Source organism: Schistocerca piceifrons, chromosome 4 (genome assembly GCF_021461385.2).
Source record: "Schistocerca piceifrons isolate TAMUIC-IGC-003096 chromosome 4, iqSchPice1.1, whole genome shotgun sequence".
Classification (NCBI taxonomy): Eukaryota; Metazoa; Arthropoda; class Insecta; order Orthoptera; family Acrididae; genus Schistocerca; species Schistocerca piceifrons.
Genome location: NC_060141.1, coordinates 142,974,626 through 142,988,526, shown reverse-complemented (window position 1 = coordinate 142,988,526; position 13,901 = coordinate 142,974,626). Strand labels below are relative to the sequence as shown.

Genomic DNA, 13,901 nt, shown 5'->3' with positions numbered 1-13,901 from the left:
CTCTTTAAGGCTAATTCTGGGTTGATCCTAGACCTTCACCTCAGAAAACACGATACACAAGCAGTTAAAATTCGATGGCATACAGAACAAAGACTACGCGATTTACAGACACATGGCACACACTACTTTCCTCCGGTTTAAATGTCGAATGTGGCGATAGTACGACATCCAGCAAAAAAGCTAAATAAAAGTAAATTTGCCAAATCATGAATAAACAGTGGAACCTGTGCGACGGCTTTACCGCTGGGAAATAACGAAATCGCCAGCCATGCTATTCTTAATTTCGTTAATACAGGATTAAAAACATCCATAAGGGTTGTAATCTATTAATTTCAGTCGTGTTTTGTCGCTGACCAAACTCTATTAACGTTACACACTTTGGGACGGGTTCCTTAGACCAAAACAAGGAAAAAGTTCAGATAAACGGATGTTCTAAAATCATTCGCCGGCCGCTGTGGCCGAGCGGTTCTAGGCGCTTCAGTCTGGAACCGCGCGACCGCTACGGTCGCAGGTTCGAATCCTGCCTCGGGCATGCATGTGTGTGATGTCCTTACGTTAGTTAGGTTTAAGTAGTTCTGCGTTCTAGGGGACTGATGACCTCCTATGCTAAGTCCCATAGTGCTCAGAGCCATTTTTAAAATCATTCGTTTTCGAGTTACTAATGAAAGTAAACTGATTTCCAGATACAATCCAACAATTACACTTATCTATGCATCCGTCTGACTCATTGTCTCCCACCTGGCATTGTGTTACCATGTAGGCTTGGTTACAATCGTCGTTCGTCTGTCTTCAACGTGTCTATTGTGTACATGTACTATAGGCAGTGAGCTAAGTGTTCTGCTCAAAACGTGGCAGCATATTCATTTCGTGAGCACGCAGATACTATTTTTATGTACCGCCGCGTGAACGGTAATGGACACCAGACCGCACGGCTGTATCAGACGGCGTTTCCAGACCACAGAAGCCGAGTAATTCAACCTTTGGTGCTGTGTATCGTCGCAAAGGTGTTGTCTACAGTGACTTTATTCAGCACACGCTCCAAGATCTACTAAGATGTCTCCCTGGAAATACAAAGAAACATATGGTTTACGCATTATGGAGATCCAGCACATTTCAATCTCAGTGTTCGAGATGCACTGACGGTGTATCTACCATGAAGGATGGATAGCTAGAGGAGGACCAATTCCATGACCTGCGCATTCCCCCGGCCTCAATCTTTCGGATTATTATCTCTGGGGACACCTTAAACAGTAGGTGGTCTATGCAGCAGGCCACCAGGATGCATAAACTCTACATCGCCGTGTCTTGGAAGTTTGCGAAACCATTCGGATGCAGTATTTAAAAGGGTGCAGCAGTCCATGATTCAACGTGTGCGTGCGTGTTTAGAATCAATGCGTTTATGAGCTCCGTTCACTTAAATTATAAACTGTCATTAATAATTCGAGAACGAAGAAGTTTCGGACATATGTTTACATGAACTTTTTTTATGTTTTGAAGTACGGAACCTGTCCCCCAGAGCGTGTATAAGTATTTTTCAAACACCCTGTATATTTCAGCCTCAGGTAATAAACATGGCGTAACTACTACTTTTATTTCTTAGCAAATCATCAGACGATTTGAGTACGTTTCACAGTAACTCTTCAAAGTACAACTGAGCAATACAAAAGAAGTGCGACATATCAATTATCTAAATGTGAACATCTCTCCTGAACTGTTCAGCTATATTTCGGAAGATTTACTATGTAACGTCTCAAATCACCTGACGATGAACTGATAATTAGTCCAAACCGATAAGTTAGTTAGTGTCATGTTCCGTGGATCATTTGTGCCATTACCCGTAATAATGTGCAGCGCCTCTTTTTACACTCACATTACACATTCACATGTAAATATGGTTACATGCTGACCGTCTACCCTTTTTTCTCTTCCGAGAGTGTGCTGAAAAGTAAAGCCCACGAGTTTTTTATTCAGGTCGCAATACCGTTTCAGGTATTGCACGTCATCCATATTACTCAGGCGCCTTTCCCACTTCACTGAGGCAAGTTGCAACACCTGCCACTTGAGGGCTTCGCAGTGTAGTGTCAGATATGGCGGTGTGTAACGTGAGAAACAGGGTGCTGTAATCGAGATTAGAATTCGAAGAGTTCGTCCACACACGGAGCACCCTCTCCTTCGGTATATCAATGCCGCACCACATACGAGCGCTGCGACGTCTGCAACTGTTGGCGATGATCCTCCACACAGTTCCGACTTGGCCCCAACCGAGTTTACCTGTTTCTGAAACTTACAGAACACCTTCGATGACTTCATTTCGATAGTGATGAAGCGGTGCGTGCTGAGGTGAGGTTGTGGCTTTGACAACAAACATTTTACAGTGACGGTATCAACAAATTAGTCTCTCGTTGGCAGAATTGTGTTCGTCGCCAGGGTGACTATGCTGAGAAATAAATATGTACACATGAAGACTAAAGATGTTGAATGTTAATAAAATGTTTCATTTTAAAAATAATAGGAGCTTTCACATAAAAAGTTCGGAGGCATTACTTTTCAGCACGCCATCTTAGTACTGTTGTGATTTAATAATTCCTGCCGATTACCTTTCACAGATTAGAAAACTAGAAATTATTTTACGGAATCGAAAGATCTGTCAAGGAGAAACTTTTTCAGTTTGTTTTCAAATTTAACTTTGCTGTCTGTGAGACATTTTGCGTCACTGAGTAAGTGAGCAAAACTTTTTGTGGCAGCACTGAGGACCCCGTTTTATGCTAAAGACAATATGGAGTGATGAACGTCGTTCTTTGTACTGTAATTATGTACATCACTGTTCCTTTTGAACTGCACTGAATTATTTACATCATGTGGGAATAAATATACTGTTACGCAGTAGTCAAAATTAAACAGATGTCCACGACATTATCGTGGGTGAACACTACATGTTATTATTACGGCACGTTTCTACTCACTTTCTCTTCTTAACGTTGAATTACTCCTGAACATTATTCCACAGGATATTATTGAACGAAATACCCAAAATACGTCAACTTACTGATTTGTCTCTACCAAGATTTGCAATGATTCAGAGTGCAAATGTGGCTAAACTAAGTTGGTTTAGGAGTCCCAAAATATGTTTTTCCATTTTAAATTCTCGTCCATATGGGCACCTAAAATTTTGACGTTTGCATCCTAATTATTATTCCATCACCATGCGTTACACTTGTCATTTGTGTAGTACCTGCAGATGTGTCGTGTTGAATGTGTAGTGTATTTTCGAAATGATATCGTTTGTGTGATTTGAGGCTGGAATAGAATTTACGAGTCTGGTCATTGTGGTCCCTTGGGCAATATGCCTTGTCTGTGTAATTCAACTTTAATTAGCGATAAAAGCTACTTGAGACGATACATCGTACCTATTCATTAAGCCATATAGGTGTTTGCTGTGACAACAGTCAACTGGCGTTACCAACCAGTTTATAAACGAAGTCATGTTCATCGGGCAAGAAAAAGTAGTAAATATCAGCTGTGGTGCATAGGTGGTTTCCAAATTTTGGACCAGAAGTAATAATTGTTTGTTGAAAGCAGCAGATGTTGGTTTCCATCCTACGACATAATTGTAATTATGGACCACAAAATTAGTCCTCAGAAACATCTCATGTTGTTAATATTACGTGACGATCGGGCTTGAAAGGAGGCGTGCCGAATGCCGTTAGCTCATGCACCATCCGAGGACTGAATAAAAGCAAACTGGTACACTAGTTAAAGTGGATACGAATTAACAGTTGCTCAGAACGTACGTTCAATATTACAGACCCTTATCACCGTCTGGACATACGTAATATCAGTTTAGTAGCAACTAAATGCAAAAAAAAATTGAAATATACGGTCATATGTTTTGTGAAATGATTTGTCTAAAGAAAACCTATCTAACCTAAGGACATCACACACATCCATGCCCGAGGCAGGATTCGAACCTGCGACCGTTGCGATCGCGCGGCTCCAGACTGAAGCGCCTAGAACCGCTCGGCCACAGCGGCCGGCTTTTGCCTGTTTATTTAATACGCACAGTTCTCGAGTTTTCATTTGTGTCGGAAAGTAAACCGATTTTGTGACAAGTTCCTAACAAAAAACGAATTTTTTACTCTCACGAGTGCTTTGGTACTTCAGTCTTTGAATCTCCGCATGTTAAACTAATTCCCTGGGCACAGTTCCTGCGTTTTCCTCAGTGTCCACTGTAAAGTTTCCATAACGCATGTCGATAGTCCTTTGCTTGTGTGTAGATTCGTTTTCCACGGCCTAAGTATGGATAGGGACTGTGATTGCTGTGCGCGTATGTGAGCCGAAGCTGGCTTTGGTTATATAGCTTGAAGCTGCAGTGGATGGGCATCACTGTTAGTGGGCTGACGGCGGGGATCCAGCGGACGTCCAGAACGTCTGTGTCTGCCAATCGGTCGGCACAGGCGGCCAGCCCAGTTCTGCTCGCACTGAGGTTGACCCCTCATCCGTGGTTGAGTGAGAGGTTGCCTCGGGGCGTGGCAGGTGGTAAAGGCTTCCCTGGGGGCCGAACGTAACGGCTCCCCAGTTGGTCTGACACCAGCAGGTTCCAGGTGCTATCTGTGGCTGACCCCATCCCTCAGCCAGATGCAGTTGCTTGTCCTATTTCAGAGGAAACGTCTCTGTCTGCAAGATCCGGTCAATCACGAAAGGTCGGATAATTGGTAGTTGGAAGCTCCAATGTTAGGCGTGTTATGGGACCCTTCGGGACATGGTTGCCAAGGAAGGGAAGAAAACCACTGTGCGGTCCGTGTGTACGTTTGGTGTAGTGTCATTCCAGACTTGGAACGGGTCCTTCAGGATGTCATGAAGAGCACAGGGTGCAGCCAAACGCAGGTGGTGGCTCAGATCAGTACCAATGATGTGTGTCGCTTTGGATCATAAGAGATTCTCTCTGGTTTGAAGTGACTAACAGAAGTGGTAAAGAACGAAATTTTCGCTCTGCAGCGGAGTGTGTGCTGGTATGAAACATCCTGGCAGATTAAAACTGTGTGCCAGACTGAGACTCCAACTCGGGACCTTTGCCTTTCGCAGGCAAGTGCTCCACCGGCTGAGCTACCCAAGTACGACTCACGAACCGTCCTCACAGCTTCAATTCTGCCAATACCTCGTCTTCTACCTTCCAAACTTCACAGAAGTTTGGAAGGTGGAGCAATTGCCAGCAAAAGGCAAAGGTCCTGAGTTCGAGTCTCGGTCTGGCACACAGTTTTTATCTGCCAGGAAATTTCAGAAGTGGTAAAGGCTGCCAGTCTTGCTTGCAAGATGATAGCAGAACTCACCATTTGCACCATAGGCGACAGAACGTCTGGTACAGACCCAAGTGGAAGATCTAAATCAGAAGCTCAGGCGGTTCCGTGACCGTGTAAGCTGCAGATGCCTCCACTTGCGCCATAGAGTGGTCGGGTTTCGGTTTCCGCTTAACAAGTCAGGAGTCAACTACACGCAGGAGGCGGCTACTCGGGTAGCATAGGCTGTGTGACTTAAGACTGTTTGGGTCTTTACTTTAGAGGGTCTCGGGGAAACACAAAAAGGGATTCAGTGTCAAAGGGTGCAGATCGAACACAGAAAGAACTCAGATCTAGCAACCATCGGTATAACAGTTGTAAACTGTCGCAGCTGTGTTGGAAAGTACCAGAGCTGCAAGCGCCAATAATGATGATGTTTGGTTTGTGGGGCTCTCAACTGCGCGGTTATCGGCGCCCGTACAAATTCCCAACCTTTGCTCAGTCCAATCTCGCCACTTTCATGAATGAAGATGACATGATGAGGACAACACAAACACCCAGTCATCTAGAGGCAGGTGAAAATCCCTGACCCCGCCGGGAATCGAACCCGGGAAGCAAGAACGCGACCGCGAGACCACGAACTGCGGACCAAGCGCCAATAGAAAGCACCGATGCTCAAATCGATATGGGCACTGAAAGCTGTTAAAGCCGGAGATAAGTTCAGCCGAAATTCTAGCGAAGGACCTAACGATGTCCAGGAAGGATAGGCTAAACACAGTTGGCGGTGGCGTGTTTGCTGCTGTTAGTAGTAGTTTATCTTATAGCGAAACTGAAGTAGATAGTTCCTGTGAATTGGTGCGAGTAGAGGTCATTCCTGGCAACCGGAACACAATAATAATTGGATTCTTTTACCGTCAACCCAACTCAGATGATACAGTTGCTAAAAGGTCCAAAGAAAACTTGACTCTAATTTCAACACGTATCCGAGTCATACAACTACATTTCGTGGTGACTTTAATACACCCTCGATATGTTGGCGAAAATACATACTTGAATCCAGAGCTACGCATAAAAACATCATCCGAAATTGTGCTAAACGCGTTCTCTGAAAATTATTTCGAGCAGTTAGTTCATGAGCCCACTCGAATAGCAAACGGTTGTGAAAACACACTTGACCTCTTAGCAGCTAATAACGAGCGCCAAAACGGATACAGGGATTACTCCGAAATCCTCCAAAAGGAAACGAAAAATATACCTACTCAAAAAAGCGGATAAAAATTCACTTGACGCCTTCCTCCTCCACTGCATCCAAATTAACAATGTACCGGTAAGCGTAGACCAGATGCGGCTTGGATTCAAAGAAATAGTATCGACAGCGTTTGAGAGATTTATGCCAAATAAAAACGATAGAGCTGACCCCCTTGGTACACAAAACGGGTAAAAACACTGTTGCAGAAACAACGAAAAAAAATTTCCAAACAATGGCAATGGAAACACTATCGGTGACATGCTGCTAAAGCGGAGTTACTACATACAGCCATCCGAAATTCCTCCACCAAAGACCAGGTAAATATTCCAGATTTTGAGTCAAGAACAGCCGGCAACATAAGTAACTTGGAAGTAGTTATCCTCGGAGTACCGAAGCAACTTAAAGTCACTCAATGAAAGCGTCTTTCAGTCCAGACTGTGTACCAATTAGGTTCCTTTCAGAGCATGTTGATGCAACATGCCCCATACTTAACAATCACATGCAATCGCTCGCTCGACGAAAGATCCATACCCAACGACTGGAAAGTTGCACAGGTCACACCAATATTCAAGAAAGGCAGTACGAGTAATCCACTTAATTACAGACCCATATCATTAGCGTCGATATGCAGCAGGATTTTGGAACATATATTGTGTTAGAACCTTTTGAATTACCTCGAAGAGAACAGACTGTTGACACACAGTCAGCACGAATTAGGAAAACATCGTTCTTGTGGAACAGAACTAGCTCTTTACTCACACGAAATGTTGATTGCTATTGACAAGAGATTTCAAATTTATCCGTCTTTCTAGATTTCCAGAAGGCTTTTCACGCTGTACCTCAGAAGTTGCTTGTAACCAAATTGCCTAATTATGGAATATCGTCTCAATTATGAGACCGAATTCGTGATTTCCTGACACAGAGGTCACTGACGAAAAGTCATCGAATAAAAGAGAATGATTTACGGCGTTCACCAAGGTAGTGTTAAAGGCCATGTACTGTTCCTCATCCATACAAACGATTTATGAGACAACCTGAGCAGCTGTCTTACGTTGTTTGCAGAAAATGCTGTCGCTTATCTTCCAGTAAGGTCATCGTAAGATCAAAACAAATTGCAAAACGATTTAGAAAAGATATCTGCACTGCACGAAAACTAGCATTTGACCCTAAATAATGCAAAGTGTGAGGTCATACACATGAGTGCTAAAAATTACAATTGCGAACAACTTAAATTGGAATGAACACACAGAAAATGTAGTGGGCAAGGCGAACTAAACACTGCGATTTATTGGCAGAACACTTAGAAGACGAGAACACTTAGAAGACGCAACAGATCTACTAATGAGACAGCCTACATTACGCTTGTCCGTCCTCTTTTTGCTTACTGCTGCGTGCTGTGGGATCCTTACCAGATAGGATTAACGGAGTACATCGAGAAAGTTCAAAGAAGAGCAGCATGTTTTGTATTATCGAGAAACGGAGAGAGAATGTAACTGACGTGATACAGGATTTGGAGTGGACAGCATTAAAACAAAGGCTTTTTCGTTGGGGAGGAATCTTCTCACGAAATTTCAATCACCAACTTTCTCCTCCGAATGCGAAAATATTTCGCTGACAGCGACCCACATAGAAAGAAACAATCATCATAGTAAATTAAGGAAAATAAGTGCTCATACGGAAAGATGTAGTTCACTTTAATGCGCGCAGTTCAAGATTGGAATAATAAGGAATTATTGTGAAGATGTTTGTGGTTTGCAGAGTATCCATGTAGATGTATTATTATTATTATTATTATGTCATAGCCATCATCACATCAAGAGTATATACATCAAGAGAAAGCAGAGAAGTTCCTATGTATACTTAATTTGATATTTATTCTATTCTTTCATAATTTTTCCATAATTTCTGCATCAATCAACTTGTTATGCGCAAAACAGCTAGGTATACAAGTGGTGATTAAGTTTTCAGCAAAACGAGACCTCACGCTACTCAATTTGATACTCCATTTCACATTCTTCGATTGGCTATTAAAATTAGGACAAAAATCCACTGTGTAACTTTAAGGGAGTTTTGTTTTCGGTCCGCTCAAATATTTGACTAAAAATGAACGCCTTAAAAACGTGTGTATAAGAAAGCTTGATATTTTCTTTAAAAGAACCTGATAAACACGTTACAATGATTTTTATATGGCAGTGAGGAAAATATCGAAGTATGTTCCCCAGTTCCATAACACGGAATCGTCGTCCTTAGATGATTTTTTTTCAAACACAAACGTAATTTGCATCACGTGTTCATATTTAGCATCAAATACCGTATCAAGTATAATCACATTTGAGAAAAACTAGCCTGACCGTTTGTATCATCAAAATGATTAGTCACAAACTAGACGTGAAGCTAACCTGTACAATTTTGTCCGCAAGTGCCCCCAATTTCAAAATAATGCTGCTGTTGTTGCTGAGTAAGTGTTTAAGAAGACCAAACAGCTGATATCATCAGTCTCCTGTTCACCCCCCCCCCCTCCCCCACCCACAAGAACAGAAGCAGTGTACCCAATCCGTCTACGTACTGCGTAAATTGTGTGTGCAAGTGTAAAAAGGTGTTCTGAATGTGCGCGTGGCGCCTATATGAGGTGGAACATCGGAACTAGTCCAGTATTCACCTAATGCGGGAAATAGCGCAAAAACCACATCCAGGCTAGGTGGCACGGCCACCCCTCGTCGGTAAATCCACTGAGCGGATTCAATCAGAGGCCGGCATACCTCGAAAGTGACCGCGTTAAGACTGCGTTAACACGCGAGGCTACCCAGGTGGGTCAAAAGAGCGATCTGTAATTGATACTAATTATGATTTTCAGACGATTTAAATTTTCTTTTCTTTATTGCCAATTGGAACATGGAGCATTCGAATTCCACGCCAGCCGAACCGCCAATAAAGGTACAGAACAACAGGAAATAACAGCCGAGCTCCGAAACATTTCAAGATGATGTGTAAAATCTCCCAGTGCGCTAGAGATTATATTAGATCTTGCAAGTTCCACACTTATTGCTGAACAGTTGTGTTTGCGATTCATTCTGTATCACAAAGAACCAATCATTTTTTGTCCGGTTGACAAGCTCTAAACTAGCGAAGACAAGATAGGCCGATAAAAAAAGGCTTGTCTTCCATGCTCTGCATGCTGAAAGAGGAAGCTCTATTTAACGCAAACGTCTCAAAGTAATCGAGGACGCCTGATTAAAGTAACTGATGCAGGTGCATCGTATCAAGCAAATTTAATAGTGAGGCAACCGAATGATTTTTAACAATTGATTGTTTTTTCGCTTAACGAAACTAGTCTCTGCGGTCACTACAGCTAGAGGAATGGTTTCTTTTTTTACGTTCTATCAGGGTTTCGAGCGGTTTCACTTCATTTATAACAACAGACTGACAAGTCTCTGACTGTTACGTCAGTAATATGTTTTTGCTCAGTTTGTAGGTTTGAGTGAATTCCGTTATATGCTTTTTCAGCCTCTTCGGTTATACGTGCTCCAGGAGTAGGTTTCCAACTTTTTGTACAGATAAATAACGTATCTATCTCGAGCAGAGGTGAATAATTATTACTAAAAACAAAGTATTTTCAAAACTTATGTATCTGTTTGCTTACATACGTGTTTTTCATATTTCTAACTTTAAGTATAGATTTCAGTCGATTTTAGAAAGTTAATAACGAGTGCTACATTATAAATTTATATTTAAATCAATGAATAATTACTTTTTTATTTAAATTTATTGAAGCGCTCTCGCTTTCTTCCCAATGGTTTGCATCCATCACCCCCAGTTCTACCTCGGAACCTCAATGCTGAAGTGAACTGAACTGAAAGCGTAAAGTTACTCTTTTTTATAACTGCCTGATGACTTAATAAGTTGCTTTCTAAACATATACTGCCACTTGACGGCAGTACAGGGTGATTCAAAAAGAATACCACAACTTTAGGAATTTAAAACTCTGCAACGACAAAAGGCAGAGCTAAGCACTATCTGTCGGTGAATTAAGGGAGCTATATAGTTTCATTTTGTTGTACATTTGTTCGCTTGAGGCGCTGTTGACTAGGCTGAAAACCAAACTACCCGAGGCAGCCCGTGACAGAGCACTTCATCACTGGCCTCCAAGAAGCCCTGATCTTACCCCCTGCGATTTTTTCTTATGGGGGTATGTTAAGGATATGGTGTTTCGGCCACCTCTCCCAGCCACCATCGATGATTTGAAACGAGAAATAACAGCAGCTATCCAAACTGTTACGCCTGATATGCTACAGAGAGTGTGGAACGAGTTGGAGTATCGGGTTGATATTGCTCGTGTGTCTGGAGGGGGCCATATTGAACATCTCTAAACTTGTTTTTGAGTGAAAAAAAAAAACCTTTTTAAATACTCTTTGTAATGATGTATAACAGAAGGTTATATTATGTTTCTTTCATTAAATACACATTTTTAAAGTTGTGGTATTCTTTTTGAATCACCCTGTATTTTAATAAGGATTTATTACTACCGTTTGAAAACTACATTTATTACTTCCAGTCATATTTAATAGACGTTATAAAAAAAAGACAGCGAAGCCCATAAAATGTTGACACGTTCACTTTTCTGAAGTACGGTAGCGCAAATCCAAAATAATGAAAATGATGCCAAGAAAAAACAAATTTCACTAGAGGCACACCTCAGTCCTTGTGACTCAATCACATTTATAGAAGGAAATCTAGGGAAGATATGTTTGCAACAATGTTATGAAACAAGTGCAACTGAATACTATGGAAGTACAAGGAGAGCCCGGTCCGTGCTCCCACATATATTGCGGCGTTGGAAAAACTTCCCTAGGGTACCTAGAACTCAGTTATTTAATAACAGAGTGCGGTCAAGGATAATGATTTGGCAATGGCAAACGATAGAGTGTTTCCGCCCAGAACTGGATGCGCAGGACTGCGTCGACAGTTTTCAATCAGTCGATCGCGTAGACTTTCATTCGTTTGCTCTCAGAGACATGTTTCACTCGAAAGAAATGAATGTATAATTGTTCTGCGGCTAGGTAAAACTACAACCGACTGAATCGACTGTTTTCATTCGGTCGCTACAATGGACTGGTTTCACTCGAAAGGCTGAATGGATAGGATAGGCCAACCGATACGTAATGCTACAACTGACTGCTTTCATTCGGTCGCTCCAAACACTAAAACAATTTCTGCAGGCAAAGTAGCTGTTATTGGCAGGTCGGTCATCGCAGGTACAGGTTTCCAGGCGACTTGTGTGCACACTGCATCACAGAAGGTATACCGCGTGCAACTTACAAATACCGAAGATTGTAGAAGAACGTTCTTACAATGGACGAGAGCATATACAACTCTACTAGTGAACTAGAATGTATATTAGACTTCGGTCAGAAACAGTCAATTCCTATTACAAATAAATCCTAATTTTTTGAAGCGGATGGTTCTGACCGGATTAAATTAGGAGAGGGCAAAAGACGCTCTGCTACGTAAGGTGTTAGATAATTAATTATTATTATAAGATTTAACTTGCTATAACTCTCCTTTATTTTATGAAGTTATTTTCCTACTTTAAAAATAACAGTTACTGTGAAGCCAGTCGGCGGTTAGAAAATGTTACTATTAACGGAGGAACAAATGGGGGCGGTAGCTAAAAAAGGTTGACTACACCTGTAATCTAAGCTGCTATCTCGTGGTTCCACGAATAAAACACATTACTTAATTCGGTAATAAGTAGTGTCAGAATTTTTTTCACTGGATTTAAATTTGGTTCTCAATTTATGATGGCCGGGTTACTAGTCCTGTACCTAATCATAAATACTATGTGCGAATCTGTGAGTCACCATAAGGACACAATTTAATCGAATACTGTTAACTGGGCCTGACTTCCATACGAATTTAAATTTTATTGAGGTTTCCATGTTTTAAGAAGATTCTTTGCACATCGCAAGATAGGTTGCATTGCTAATTAGCATTCAAACGTACCTAAATTCTAATTTTAATTTAGAAGAGCTTTTTTTGTTCTGATTATGCAAATACTCTGTACATAATTCTAGAACACTTAAAATTTTCAGAGAATTCGCTTAACTGGTAACAAATAATGTCAAATACGTAATGCTGCCTACTCAACTACTCAAGATTGCGCCATCATTGTCATCAGATTACAGTGCAGTATTTGACAAGGGTTCCCGTGGGCAAGGGGGTGGGGGCGACCGCTCCTCCGCCCGTAGCTCTCAGAAAAAGGAAAAAGTATAGTCAAGTGTTTCTCTTTCAAGAAAATTATTTACGAGTTATATTCCAACCCCCTCCTCCCGATAGACTATCGTACGGGCGCCCTTGGTAACAGACGAATGACAACTGCAATCTAATACAGAGTGTTGTTAATAAATGACCTTGTCATATACTATCTGCTTATAAAGATACAATTCTATAAAGAAAATGGTAAGTTTGTACCGTATGCTACACTGCTTACAACTTTTAATCTAATATTTCCACATTTTTATGCAACGAACTGCCTTGCTACAGCAGGTTTTTTTATAATGTTTTTCTTCTAATAATGTGATACATTAGCACAGATTCCAGGTCCTCCCAACGTTAGGGCTACAATTGTCACGCCGACAAATTTCTTTTCGTGAACGTACACGAGAATAATGTAGTAACCAAAAGATCCAGACCTAAAAGTATTGCTGATGGTAACAGCCAGCGGGGTCTACTTCCAGAATTATTCAAGAAAGAAAAATTAAATGTAATTATGGGAAAATAAAGACGGAAAACTTGACGTCTAACTGGCTTCTAAATGCTCTTTAGCAGTCTACCATAGTTGGTACAAATGGTTTTGTGCCCAAAGACAATGCCAGTCAATATTCCCAGTAGAGCATTAACTACCTGTAATGTGTTCGGATAAATGACACACAGTTGTTGCAGTGTGGTCTTTCGACACTTTTAAATGATTGCTTCTGGGAGGCAACCATCTGATTTTCAATGGATAGATAACTGCTGAAATACAGTTATTTCACGCGTACAATGTGGGGCATGGTTGTCAACGCAATATATGATCAGCGCAATACACTAATATATCCTGATGGCAACTAAATCATAACATAAGGTAAGATTAATGGGGGATGTGACGCGGATTCAATGGAACTACAATGGGTTACACTGAGCAACTAAAATAGCAAAAATAACGACAACTTACAAATTTTTGTCCAATGTGAATAAATTAAAAGTCTACAGGGCATGACACGACACAAATAAACAATGAAAACAGTTCAACGCAGAACGTGTTTAAAATATATATATATTACACAAGTAATGTCAATACGGCGCACCCAGCGCTACAATTCTGCCCGCATACAACAATGAAC

At 41.3% G+C, this 13,901-nt stretch overlaps 1 protein-coding gene across 3 annotated transcripts in view; it reads right to left on the bottom strand.

Moving 5' to 3' along the window:
* The window catches only part of LOC124795529 (RNA-binding protein 12-like), a 110,675-nt gene that overhangs the window by 51,624 nt on the left and 45,150 nt on the right, over window positions 1-13,901 (bottom strand). The gene's annotated exons all lie outside the window — the stretch shown is intronic.